The sequence below is a fragment of the Schistocerca piceifrons genome, chromosome 1 (assembly GCF_021461385.2).
Source record: "Schistocerca piceifrons isolate TAMUIC-IGC-003096 chromosome 1, iqSchPice1.1, whole genome shotgun sequence".
Lineage (NCBI taxonomy): Eukaryota > Metazoa > Arthropoda > Insecta > Orthoptera > Acrididae > Schistocerca > Schistocerca piceifrons.
Genome location: NC_060138.1, coordinates 464,218,093 through 464,230,795, shown reverse-complemented (window position 1 = coordinate 464,230,795; position 12,703 = coordinate 464,218,093).

Below are 12,703 nucleotides of genomic sequence, written 5' to 3'. Positions count from 1 at the left end.
TTACGGTATGTACTGTTTACAGCTATTTGTTGCCAATCGCGTAATCGAACAGTAGTGGATATATTTGGTTAGTTTGCACCAGACGTTACATTTATATATGTTCATGGTCTACAGCCAGTCCATGGACGAATCGTTGGCCCTCTGCAGGTCTTCCTATATTCCGCTACAGTCTTCTGGTGTGGCAAACTTTCTACACGGAAACCCAGAAAGGTCGCGACAGACTTCGAGTGATTTTAGAGGGTCGTCTAAAGAACAAATCTATGATAGGATGCCGTGTACGGTAACGTCATACCATGACACTACAGAGTGTGGAAGTTATAACTGCCGTACGCACCGACGGACCGTAGGCGGAAAGCCTCGCAATGTTGTTTGTTATTCAGTGATAGCGACTGTTTGCCGCGATTGCCATTGGAGAAGATGGAACTAGCCGCCGCATAGACGGGCCTTACGAATGTGATGACCTGTTGCCTCGGTGCGTGACGGTTTCGGACGCGCTTTACATTTGCAGTTTGTTTTTCTCCAGTGTTTATCGGTATACAGGAGAAAAATAAATTGTAATTGGAACCTCGTCTCCGAAACTGTCGTCCACCAAGCCAACAGAAATCGCACTCATAGCAGACAAGGCCTGTCTACACAGCAGCTAGCTCTGTCTTCTCCACTAGAGATCGCGGCAAACAGTCGCACTCAGACAACAAACAACATTTGCTATGCGTTCTGTCTACGGTCCGACAGCGTACAGAATCACGTTTGTTGCCGAAGCGGTGGCCTAGTAGCAGGCGCCATGGCCTGTAATTTCGACGCTCTGTTGCGGCGCTGGATGATGTTTCCGTACACGGGTTCCTATCCTCTATTTGCTCCTGAAGATACCCTCTACAATCCCTCGAATTTTCTCGCAACATTTGTGAGACACGCTGCATAGATGACAGCATATTCTGTCAATAGCCTCCCAGACCCTGCAACGTTATTCACCAGGTCATTATATATTATTTTTATTTGTTTAGCATCTGTGCACGCACTCGTACAGACATAATCATACAGTTGCTTGAACCAATATAGATAAAGGTATATTTGTGCACATACAATCCAGACCAGTGCACTAGGACCTGAAGCGAGTCATGTCGTCGGCTAGCATCAGTCTGGAGGACAATCATCTATTGAAGGACTCGTTGGAGAAGTGCGCTTTCGAGGAAAACATATGTGAAGTTTATGAGAAAGCTGAAAACAGTCACGAAGGTAAGTTATCGGCGTAATTAGCGTTTTTCTTCCGTTTGAGCTACTAGATCAAAGCTTTCGAGAGTTAAAGAATTAATGTGATTGCGCTTGGTAAGCCAGCCTCTGTGGCCGAGCGGGTCTAGGCGCTTCAGTCTGGAACCGCGCGACCACTACGTCGCAGGTTCGAATCCTGCCTCGGGCATGGATGTGTGTGATGTCCTTAGGATAGTTAGGTTTAAGTAGATCTAAGTTCTAGGGGACTGATGACCTCAGATATTAAGTCCCAGAGTGCTCACAGCCATTTGAACCATTTGCACTTGGTAAACAATTTCTCCTGAGTCTTCCAGAGATGAAGGGGAACTACAGTTATAGTGTAGTCACTACTTCTTGCCATTCAGGAATTTTATTCTACCAAAAACATCGGTGAGTGAATTAATTAAATGTACTCTGTGGTGGAAGAGAGTATTATAGAATCTCAAATACATTTCAAAAATGAAGCTGCACTAATCTAACATAAAAAACTTTCTTGTTCGAGTAGGAAACAATTCAACATTTTCACAAAATATTCTGCACATCCCAGTATTAAAGGTACATTTCCACGTCGGATAAAACGTATAATAATTATGCAATCCGTCGTATTGGTTTCCGCAGGCATCCGTCACCCCCAGACCCTATCATTAGATGGAAGCAAAGTGATCTATGATTCATGAGGTCTCTCTCGTGCAGCAACCGTCGGCCTACGTTGCTTGATTATAGAAACGGATTGTTCGAAACACTGTGTGCTAACATCACTTCAACAGCGTTACCTCGGTGACTATTCGTGGCAACGCCTTTCATTCTCTGACGATTGCTACCACTGGACACTGATTTTCATCTGTCTTAGATGTACTCTGGTGGTTTTCTGAGGCTAGGATTTTGTAGAACGATATTTTAGGACACTTAGGTTCTAATGGTTCAAATGGCTCTGAGCACTATGGGACTTAACTTCTGAGGTCATCAGTCCCCTATAACTTAGAACTACTTAAACGTAACTAACCTAAGGACATCACACACACCCATGCCCGAGGCAGGATTCGAACCTGGGACCGTATCCGCCGCTCGGCCACCCCGGCCGGCAGGACACGTAGGTTTGTCCTGCTACCGACAATCGTAAGTTGTAGTTGACGAAGCTCTTGGCCCATTTAAATGTTATCCAGTAATATCTCGATGACAGGCAGAGACATGTTACATATGCAGCACTTACGACACACCTGCCGTGGGGAAGAACTGTATCATACACTGGCTGACTTAGTGCTGACTACGTTGCTTCAGTTAAACTACAAAGCCCTATCGGTAAATGTAAATTATCGCTGCTACCACCACACGAAGTAACCGCGTACAAGAAAATAGATATTTCCATTAAGATAATACCAGTTTTCGGAGTTTCAGCCCGGTAAGGCCATGAAAACTTCTACCTTCTGTCGTCAACAGTACTGCTATCGTTTGGTCTAACTTCTAAATGGCGGTACAGCCAATGCGACAGTTCCATTAATCTAATCATTATGTAATTTGTCTGTAATATCGTTACTGGCTGCGATACTATATGAATCAATTACTAAGTTGGTAATACATTTCTTTCTTAGCACCGATTGGCACCTGTTCTTCGTGAAATGTAATTATTTTGTTTTTGGTGTAAGAATTTCCTGTAAGTATACTGTTTGTGAAGACGAGGAGAGCAGGGAAGAGGCGTAAACACACCACTTCCCTTCCCTCCAAGAGACACTACGGACTCTGAGCGGCATACATGAAATCATAACCCCACTTACATCAAAATATTTTGAGAGAGGAAACCAACACATTTGAACATGATGGCCAAGACGTTGATGTTGGAATAATAGTGGCAGTCGTGTCAAGTGAATAAGGAAGATTGCAAGAAACCTAAACATCAAAATGTCCAGACTGCCACCGCACTAACAACACCGTCCCTTTGTTCTAAAATTCAAAAGAGTGAAGAAGAAGGAAGAACGGAGGTTCAGGTTTAACGACATTCGACGACTCGTTCATTAGAGTCATCTCATATAGGACAAGAATGGTATAAGAAACCGACTGTGTCATTTTCGAAGAATCCATGGGAAATCAAAACATCAGCGCCTGGGTTGAGATTTGAACCCCTCTCCTGGTGAATGCGAGTCCAGTGCCTTGACTACTGCCGCACGTTATTCGGGGATAATAGTAGTAATTTTGTGCAAGGCAGATACTGGTACTCTGAGAGGTAGTGCAGTCAACACACCAGTATCCCACCCAGGATGTGATGACTTAAAGTACTTCCGGAACTGCACGCACAGCGCATTATAAAGCGAAAATAAACTTAACTTCATTGCCTCCTTTCCTACGCTGAATGCTTAAACGCAGGATAGTATACTCAGGATTTGGGTTCATAGGAAAGGTATTTCATATTACACCAACAACGTGGGAGAGCCTTATGATTAAGAAGTGAGCAACAGATTTCACTATGCCATTTTTGTTTTTTCGAACTTGCTAGTTTCAGAACATGTGGAGTCCATATGTTTTTCATATTTTGAAGGTTTTCCATTTTCTATTTTGATTTCTCGTTATGCTACTCTATCATTTTTAAACCATTATACTGCTTCCTTTTTATGTATGGTGACACGGGTGTAAAAATTGCGTTCTATATATGCAGACTGTATTCATCCAGTATTTGAAGACGCGAGGACTTCCGGACTTTCAAAAACTCTTAGACACAACGTCAAAACTTTAAGGACTTTTCCTCGGTGATACCCCCGCAAAGTGATGAGAGGAAGAAAAAGTTTGTCGTTCAGTGGACTTCCGCTGTTCTTGCATTAAAACTTCAGCATTAACATGCCGTTTTAATTTATTATTTATTCACTGTTAATTTTATTAGCAATGTATTTTTCACACACTATCCACATATGGCACTGAATGTACCTGCAAAATTCTCATTTTACGACTCTTATTTCCGAAGATATCATGTCATACGTATTGAGATGCATGAAAAACTATCTTTTCTTAAAACGGAGTGCAAATTACCCAGACTATACTCATACAGGGTTTGATAATGAGAAAGCTTAGTGACTTCCAACAAACTTTAAGCACAATTTGAAATTTTTTCCAAACTTTTTCCTGCTTACATCCTTAACGTCAAATGTTTAACACAATAACTCATTTGTAATCATACTTTTGGATCTGCTTTATTCATGAACTACTAACTACAGAAAAGGAACAAGTCCACTTTTATAGATTTTACAGAAGTACACAAAACCGCTTTATACAAAATATTTAAAGTAAAATTATTCTAAAGGCAGGTGGTTGTTTGGTGATTTCGATTGTGTAATTTGTATTTATATTCTGAGGATACAAATTTAGTTTCTATATTGTCCTCAAACCAAATACATTTTAAAGGTTATTACATCAAAAGGAGTTCATGGACTTAAACATTCTCTTCAGTTTCACCTCTCTTTCTTGTCGGACTCGCATTCATGAGGACGACGGTTCAAACCCGCTTCCGGCTATCCTGATTTAGGTTTTCCGTAAATTTCCTAAATCGCTTCAGGCAAATGCTGGGATGGTTCCTTTGAAAGGGCACGGTCGAGTTCCTTCCCCATACTTCCCTAATCGGATGGGACCGATGGCCTCGCTGTTTGGTCCCCTCCTCCAAATAAACTAACCAACCAACCCTCTCGGATATGTCAAAATTTCATTCCAGAATTGCATCTTTTCCTCTGAAATGTAAATTAATCTTTTTTATATCATATATTTTTAAGTGTTCATGCGTAATTTGTATTTGCAGGCAGGTTCCCATGGCAGTTCTAGATTCATGTGAGTATTTCTTAAATAAAACCTATCAGCTCGCAAGCCATTGATGCTTACCTTACATTGAGTTACCTGTGACGTGTCTTCGCTGACGCTAAATGCATGCTACTTTGACTGAATCTTTTGCTCATTTGGAACACCTTTTCCGTGAGAATCATTACTGTGGTAAGCTTTTTTGTAGAAATTTCAGAAATTTCACCAACAGGTACTGTGATCTTTAAAGTCCTCTGTTTTTATGAGAACAACACATTTTTCTGCGAAAAATCCAATATTACATCTTTATTTCTATCACCTCATTAACGATGTAACATTAGTGTTTTCCCAGTTTTCTCTGCAAAAATTCGCAGAAAGCGGTGTATTATACTTGTTTTTAGAGGCGCTTTGTTGTCAGTGCACAAGTTCAGTATCTGCAGTAAACCATGTTTCTATCCAGATGGACTTCATTCAGACAATAAAACCCAGTTTGAAAATTTTTGGCATTTTTCGTTTCTGCAGTTTCTTCACATGGAATTTCGATGGTTGGCTTACTGGCTACTTGTTAGCTTGAGAAATCGATACGTTATATCTCATCAACTAGTTTATTCCCTAGATTTTAACACAACACAAGAAAAGGCTTTTTCAACCGTTTCTAATATGTGGCAACCAAGAGTTTCATTGTATTTTTGAAGAAATATCATGGTAAACCGTACCACAAAATACGGCACCAAGTTTGTTTGCCCTAGGGTTTCCTTTACACAGTGATGTCTGCTGTTTTTAATATAACTCATTAACAAATGGGATACTCTCACTTTATTGTTCTAATTATCTATTTTGAATTTAGCCGTTGTTAATATAATCCGCGGCTCTTCATTACATTCGTCCGTTATAGCTTTTTGATATATGTCTATCGTATATGTTGATGAGATCCCAAGACTATTTTTATGTGTAATTTATCTTGTGACCTGTCGATTTGTTTCAAACGTCATTTTTCCTTTAAATAAAAAAATTATACATGATTTACTGGTTTCTAGAACGTAACTGGAAATGGTTCGATCGAAAAGTCCTGCATTCGTCGCTTATTTAGTAAACTTTTCATCTCTGTTTATCTACGATACATGAATTTCTCGTCAGTCTATTTTGTACACTGTAATCTTTGTCTACTCCCACAGTTGTTTCTTCTCTGCATTTCCTTCTGGCAGTGCCAAGTTTATTATCCCTTAATACATCTTTTTAGTAATTTTTCCATTCTTATGAAAAATATTTTTTTATAGATTTCTTATGTATTTATTTCTTTCTAGCATATTTTCTTTGCGTATTTTTCCTTTCATTAGTTTTTTTACACTCTCCCAAATTCTTCCAAAACTATGTTATCCTATTGTTCCGCTGACACGTTTCACTTCCAAATAATACTGCGCCCCGTACGTACTGTTTTAAAAATCATTTACTTCAATATTATGTCAATATCTGTCGCCAGAAGAACTCTTATACTGAAAAAACTTTGTTTACCGGTGTCTGCTTTTTCTGCCGTCTCCTTTGTTTCGTCTACGTTGCAATATCTTCCATTCTAATTAGCAGAATTCCTTCCCGGATTCTGGGTTTCTCCAATTTTTATCTTAATCAAGTAACTACACTCAACTGTGGTTCACTTCATCACCTTTTTTTGGTTTGTTTCTTTATTTTCAAATGAATTTATTATTTTAATTATGCTGTCTGTTTCATGTGACAGTTTTCATTAGCTGTCCTTACGTTAATCAGAAAGAATCTGCCACATGCAAAATTCAGCCCCGATATCTCTAGAATCTTCTCTGAGGCGTGAGGCACCGGTCGCCATAGTAATCGACCACTTCGCTTCCTCGATACCACCGACAGTTTTTCCTCGATTATGAATATGGAGGCGGTCACGTCCCATTACGTGCTATCAAGTGTAGCCACCTAGCATCAACACTTTTCCATAGTTATCTACTTATCCACTTGTTTATGAGTTTATTTGTATCCAATTTATGTCATTACGATATTCACTGACTCAGTATCGGCACCACCAAGTCATTTGACTGCGTTTATGGCAATTTTTTGTGTTTAATGTTTCCAAAGTTCTCGATATTGTTCCTTACTTTACTCTAACCAGTAGAAAGCTGTTTTGTGTAGCAGATTTGCTTCTGTTTGCTATCTTCGTTCAGCTTGTATTTCTAGGCGCTCATCTTAATTCTAACTTCCATTTCTTAATTATGAACTTTTTGTACACTTGTTGGGATATTGCTCTGGTGCGTCGATTGGATTTTTTAATTCTGGTGACAATAAATGAGTCAGTGCGGAAACGGCATCGGCATCGTCTGGAGGAGTAGATACAGTCATGGATAATGTGGAAGTGGTCCCCATCTTGTTTGTACATGATAACTTCTCCTGGGTAATTTTGTGAGATAATGTTAATTCGACTACACAATTCATTAACAACATCCGGTCCTCTGATGACAATAACGTCACTAGAATACCATCGCTCTGAGATTTCAGAAATTCTAATAAGATCATTAAACCAAAGGCAGATGGTGGTTGCGAAGAAACTTCTAATTGAATCAAATAGCTCAAAATTAAGGTTGTGTATTCCCCTAAAAGTCAATTTCGTGTTGCCATGTTGGAGTGTAATCTCGCCACCAAGTACGTAAGTGCTTTCAGGGATGGAGTCGGAACTTGAGCTTCCAGAAGAGTGTACAGCATCTGCATCACCTCGATGATGATGTCCATTACCAATCTGCAAGCAAATTTTCAACAAAATTAGGATCTTCATCTCCTGAATCATATACAGTTGGGAGGGCACCACCACAACGTACACTTCTAAATAATGGTGGTTTGCACAAAACGTGCACCAGTGTCCATATTGCTTAATGTGAGGCGGAGAAATTACCCCAAAACTATAATAAGGACTTTTGCTTTACTATTTGGAAGAATACGTTGTACTGATTGTTTTGCCATTTTTCTGTTAATTTAGACAAGCATAATTCACAAATTGTCCAAATATATTCTTTGAAAGAAATGTCAATAAACCGCTACGTAATTCTGAATCTGCTTTGCCAAAATGTGCTTTGTGGGAAATTGCACATAGTAAGTAAGCACATTGTTGGCCATGGAATTGATGTATTAAGTGTAATTTTTTCAGATGCTTCAAGAGCATCATTAATTATTTCGCTAACCGTGGGAACATTACCACTCTCCTTAAAAATATAACTTTCAGGTAAGCGATAAGTATCCAACATAAATTTCATTTTGTCATAACGAAAATTTAACAAAATATCGTCTTCAGTACTATGTGGTATGCCAAGATCTAATGCATCAATTGCATTATTAAGGTTTCCACACATGACAGTACGTGCAAGTTTATACAAATATTCCATTATGAAGAAGTATACTCACTGTTGTGGTTTCCTCCGTCAGCGATGATATGGCAACTGCAGAAGTTGAGCACATGATGCACGGACCTGCTGTTTCTCTCCCTTATATACCGAAAAATCCATCCTGTCGCTAAGGCACTTCTTTATCTGTCACAAGTTTCTTATTATTTCTGCACGTGCTATGCTCGTGCCAACCTTTAGCTCGCGTGGGTGCTTGACCAGATAGTGTCCTAAAAGAACAACCATCTCAGCGGGACAGTGACGCCGCCATGCTGCCCTTTGAACCCTGGACCCGGCTGACCTTGGGGGTCTCATGAAACATGGAACATGGCACCGGCCGGTGCCGTTTGGTTTCGAGACCCCAAATTAAAACTGGACCGATTGGTGTTTCGTAACTACATAATCAAAGCATCAAACTCAGTCATAAGGGAAACATCTGAAACAGTTAGAATGGCAATAAACATCGATCTAGCGAAAGTCAGACTTAGAACAACCTCAAGAATCATTCCGTTGGTCAGTTGTGTGAGTGACAATTAAACGAGCTGCTCGTCAGAGCAGTATCATTAAGAATTTGAGTATTCACCGTTACAAATAGGGTGGTGCTGACGAAAACTATCCTGCCACCTCATCAATATGAGGTGTGTCCAGCTAACGCTTTTATGATGGCTTTAGCTCTGCTGGTGACACTTTCAGTAAGGTGTCTGATGTCTGTGGACGAATAGCAGCCGATTCTTCCTTAAGAGCAGAAACTAGAAAAGGTTGTGATTTTGGACGCTGGTGTCTGGGGCGATGCCGACGTTCTAACCCATCCAGAATGTGTCCCAGTGGGTTCGCGGCGGGATTTTGGACGTGCCAGTCCTTTTCAGTAACACTGTTGCCCACAGACAGTTGCTTAACGGATGCTGCTTTATTATAGCAGAGTGTACTATCATGCTGATACGAACAATCCTCGCCTCCAAACAGTTCCTCTACTGTACTCAGTACACAGGTCGTTCAGTGTATTCGTATCTTTCCGCATGTAGAATTTCTTTAAGCGCAATGAGGGGACCACACCATAACCACGAAAAGCTCCGCATACCCGAACACCACATCCTCTATACTTGGTACTACACACGATGGCAGGTAACGTTGTCGAGGCGCTCGGTACACTCAAACCTTCCATCAGATTTCGACAGCGTACAACGTTTTTCGTCACTCCAAATCTTATTTTCCACTCATTTACCGATGGTGCCGCCCTTTGTGCCGCCCCAAGCGTCATTAGCACTGACTGCAGAAACGTGTGGTTTGTGAGGAGATGCTCGACCGTTGTAGCCCATTCTGTACAATAATTCACAATAATTCCGCTAGATAGACTGCTGGTGGCACTCTGGAACTCACGACAGATTCCTCCCTCTGATTTCCTACTCTTTTCTACAGCTACCCTTCGCAATGGTTGATGATCCCTGTCGATCAGTGCATGACGTGTGGTATTGATTTAGCTGCGATCATCACTTCGCGTGCCCACTTCAAAATCACATTATCAATAGTCAACACGGGCAACGTCAGAAGGCTTCAAATGTCCCTACTGGATTTGTTACTGAGGTGACAGCCAATAACTAGTCCATGTTGGAAGTCACGGAGTTGTCCTGACCCTCTCATTCTGCTGTCAGTGCTTCTCTGCTGGCAACACAACACTTCACGCCTCCTTTTACTCTGGCGGGACTGGCTCTCGTGATATCTAGTGGTCAATTCCGCACTACACAGGTCGTCCAGATAGCTTTTACAGATGGTGTACATTGAGGTTTTTCTATAGGTTGCATATGCTCAAAATGACCACCTTTCACCACAATACATCGACGACAATGATTCAGAACACCAACTGTATTGTTTATAATGGAACAGCATCGCATTATAATGGAACAGCATCGCAGTCCTGGACGGTTTTCTTTTTTTTTTTCATCACTCTTCTGACTGGTTTAATGTGGCCCGCCACGAGCTCCTCTCCTGAGCTAACCTCTCCATCTCAGAGTAGCACTTGCAAGATATTTGCTGGATGTATTCCAATCTCTGTCTTCCTCTACAGTTTTTGCCCTCTACAACTCCCACTAGTACCATGGAAGTCATTCCCTAGTGTCTTAACAGAGGTCCTATCATCCTGCCCCTTCTCCTTATCAGTGTTTTCCACATATTCCTTTTCTCTACGAATCTTGGTTCAAATGGCTCTGAGCACTATGGTACTTAACTTCTGAGGTCATCAGTCCCCTAGAACTTAGAACCACTTAAACCTAACTAACCTAAGGACATCACACACATCCATGCCCGAGGTAGGATTCGAACCTGCGACCGTAGCGGTCGCGCGGTTCCAGACTGTAGAGCCTAGAACCGCTCGGCCACCCCGGCCTGCTCTACGATTCTGCTCAGAATCTCCTCATTCCTTACCTTAGCAGTCCACCTAATTTTCAACATCCCTTTTACGGTCTTAGATAATCGATTGTTTGTGGTTTTGCAGCGTACTTGTGTTCCTGACTGTACCCCAAAGAGAGAAGTCTAAAGAAGTTAAATACGGTGACTAAGCTGGACACTCCACAGCAGTTCCTGTTCGTCCTATCCATCTTGAAGGGTATGTGTAATTAAGAAATTCCTTCACATCAGGTGGTTCTTCATCCAACTGAAAGAAATAATCTCCATTATCAAAAATGTCGTTAAGACCTGGAGTTGTAATGCACAACATTTCAAGGTAAGAGTCACATTTCACAGTCCCTTCAAAGAAATACGTCACAATTAACCCTCTAGAGGACAGACTACGTCAGATTGATACTCCTGATGGATTAGCACGCTTTTCTTCTGTTACGTGTGCGTTTTCACTAGGCCAGGACACGTAGTTAAGGTAGTTATTGTTCGTTAGACCAATATACCCAGTTATGGCACTTATTGTTCCATTAAGTTTAAAGGTCGCTTCATAAGACCAATGAGTTACGTCTAGGGAACATCGATCTTCTTCACACGTGTCGATGAAGCACTCACAAAATTCCGTTTGCCAGTCGGGATCATCCTAGTTCAGAGCATGGAGAAATATCGGAATGTAAGGAGCCCATGTCAAAATCCGCAAAATTACGAGAACAGTGGTTTTGCTGATCTCAGTTTCTCGAGAACCTGGTCTTAGAGAGTTTTCGGGGATTGTATGCATTCCTGAATCGATGCACCAAGACTTTTTACTGTCTGTTGGATGTCTCTTTCGTGCGCTACGTGCCGTCTTCAAGTCATGCACTTTTCCATCCACTTGAAACTTGTCTGGGACTCAAGTAGTTGATGACCGTGAAAAAGGTAGTCTTCCAAATTCTCTGTTTTCCAGTAACATTTTAGCTCCCACTTGACCATCTTTATCTCCGCTCCTGTAAGAAAGCGTAGCTTTGCTGACGTTTTCACTGCCTTACCTAGGACAGAATATATCTCTACCTGCTTTAATTAAAGAGAGATTCAGTTCTACAGGGTACATACGTTATTTTGGGTCATCCTGTATCAAAGGGAAGTCCCCCTCGGAGAACATGGTTCTCGGGAAATTTTCGTTCTCAAATAAGTGGTTGCACATTACAGCATCTGCAAGGGAAGTAAGCAAATTGTTGCTGATGATGATTACGGCGTGGGAAGCGGCCGATCGGCCGGCGCGCCTTTATCGCCTAATGGGATCGACTGTTGCCGGCCGGAACGCCGGCACGACGCCCGCTTCCTTTCACCGGCGCGGCGCGCTGCTCTAATGTTTTACACGTTTAATAACTTTATGCGATGGCCGGCCGATAGCGGAGCCAGAAATTTAGCGGCTGGCGTACATTGTAATGGAAGCGCTCTCATTTGTCTTGAAAATGGCGACAGAGAGGAGCGTTTGAAAGGAAATGTAATTAAATCCCCACCTCCGCAGCTTCCCCGCTTCCCACTGCGCCCCTGCGAACTCTCTTTCTGCCACCGATCTGATATCTCTCTCTCTTTCTTTCTTCCTCTTTACTCATTCCGTTTGTTGCCGCATCCTTTGCGGCTTGTCGTCTTTCGCTGGCAATTTATGGTTCTTATTCATTTAGCTCGGTGGTAGCTGACGTCTCATCCCGCCGCAATATCGGTCATACATTGCTGTCAATCAAATCCCTAGCCACCCTTCTGCCTGCAGATACGCGTATATTTTTCCCTCGCAGCTTCCATTGCGCTTTTCGCTGCTATCATGTTCTTTCTCTCCCCATCTCTGCTTCTTTCTTCCCTCCCTGCATGTCCACGATGTCCGGTCGACCACTCTCCCCCATCGCTACGATCTCGCACTTTTTTTTTTTATT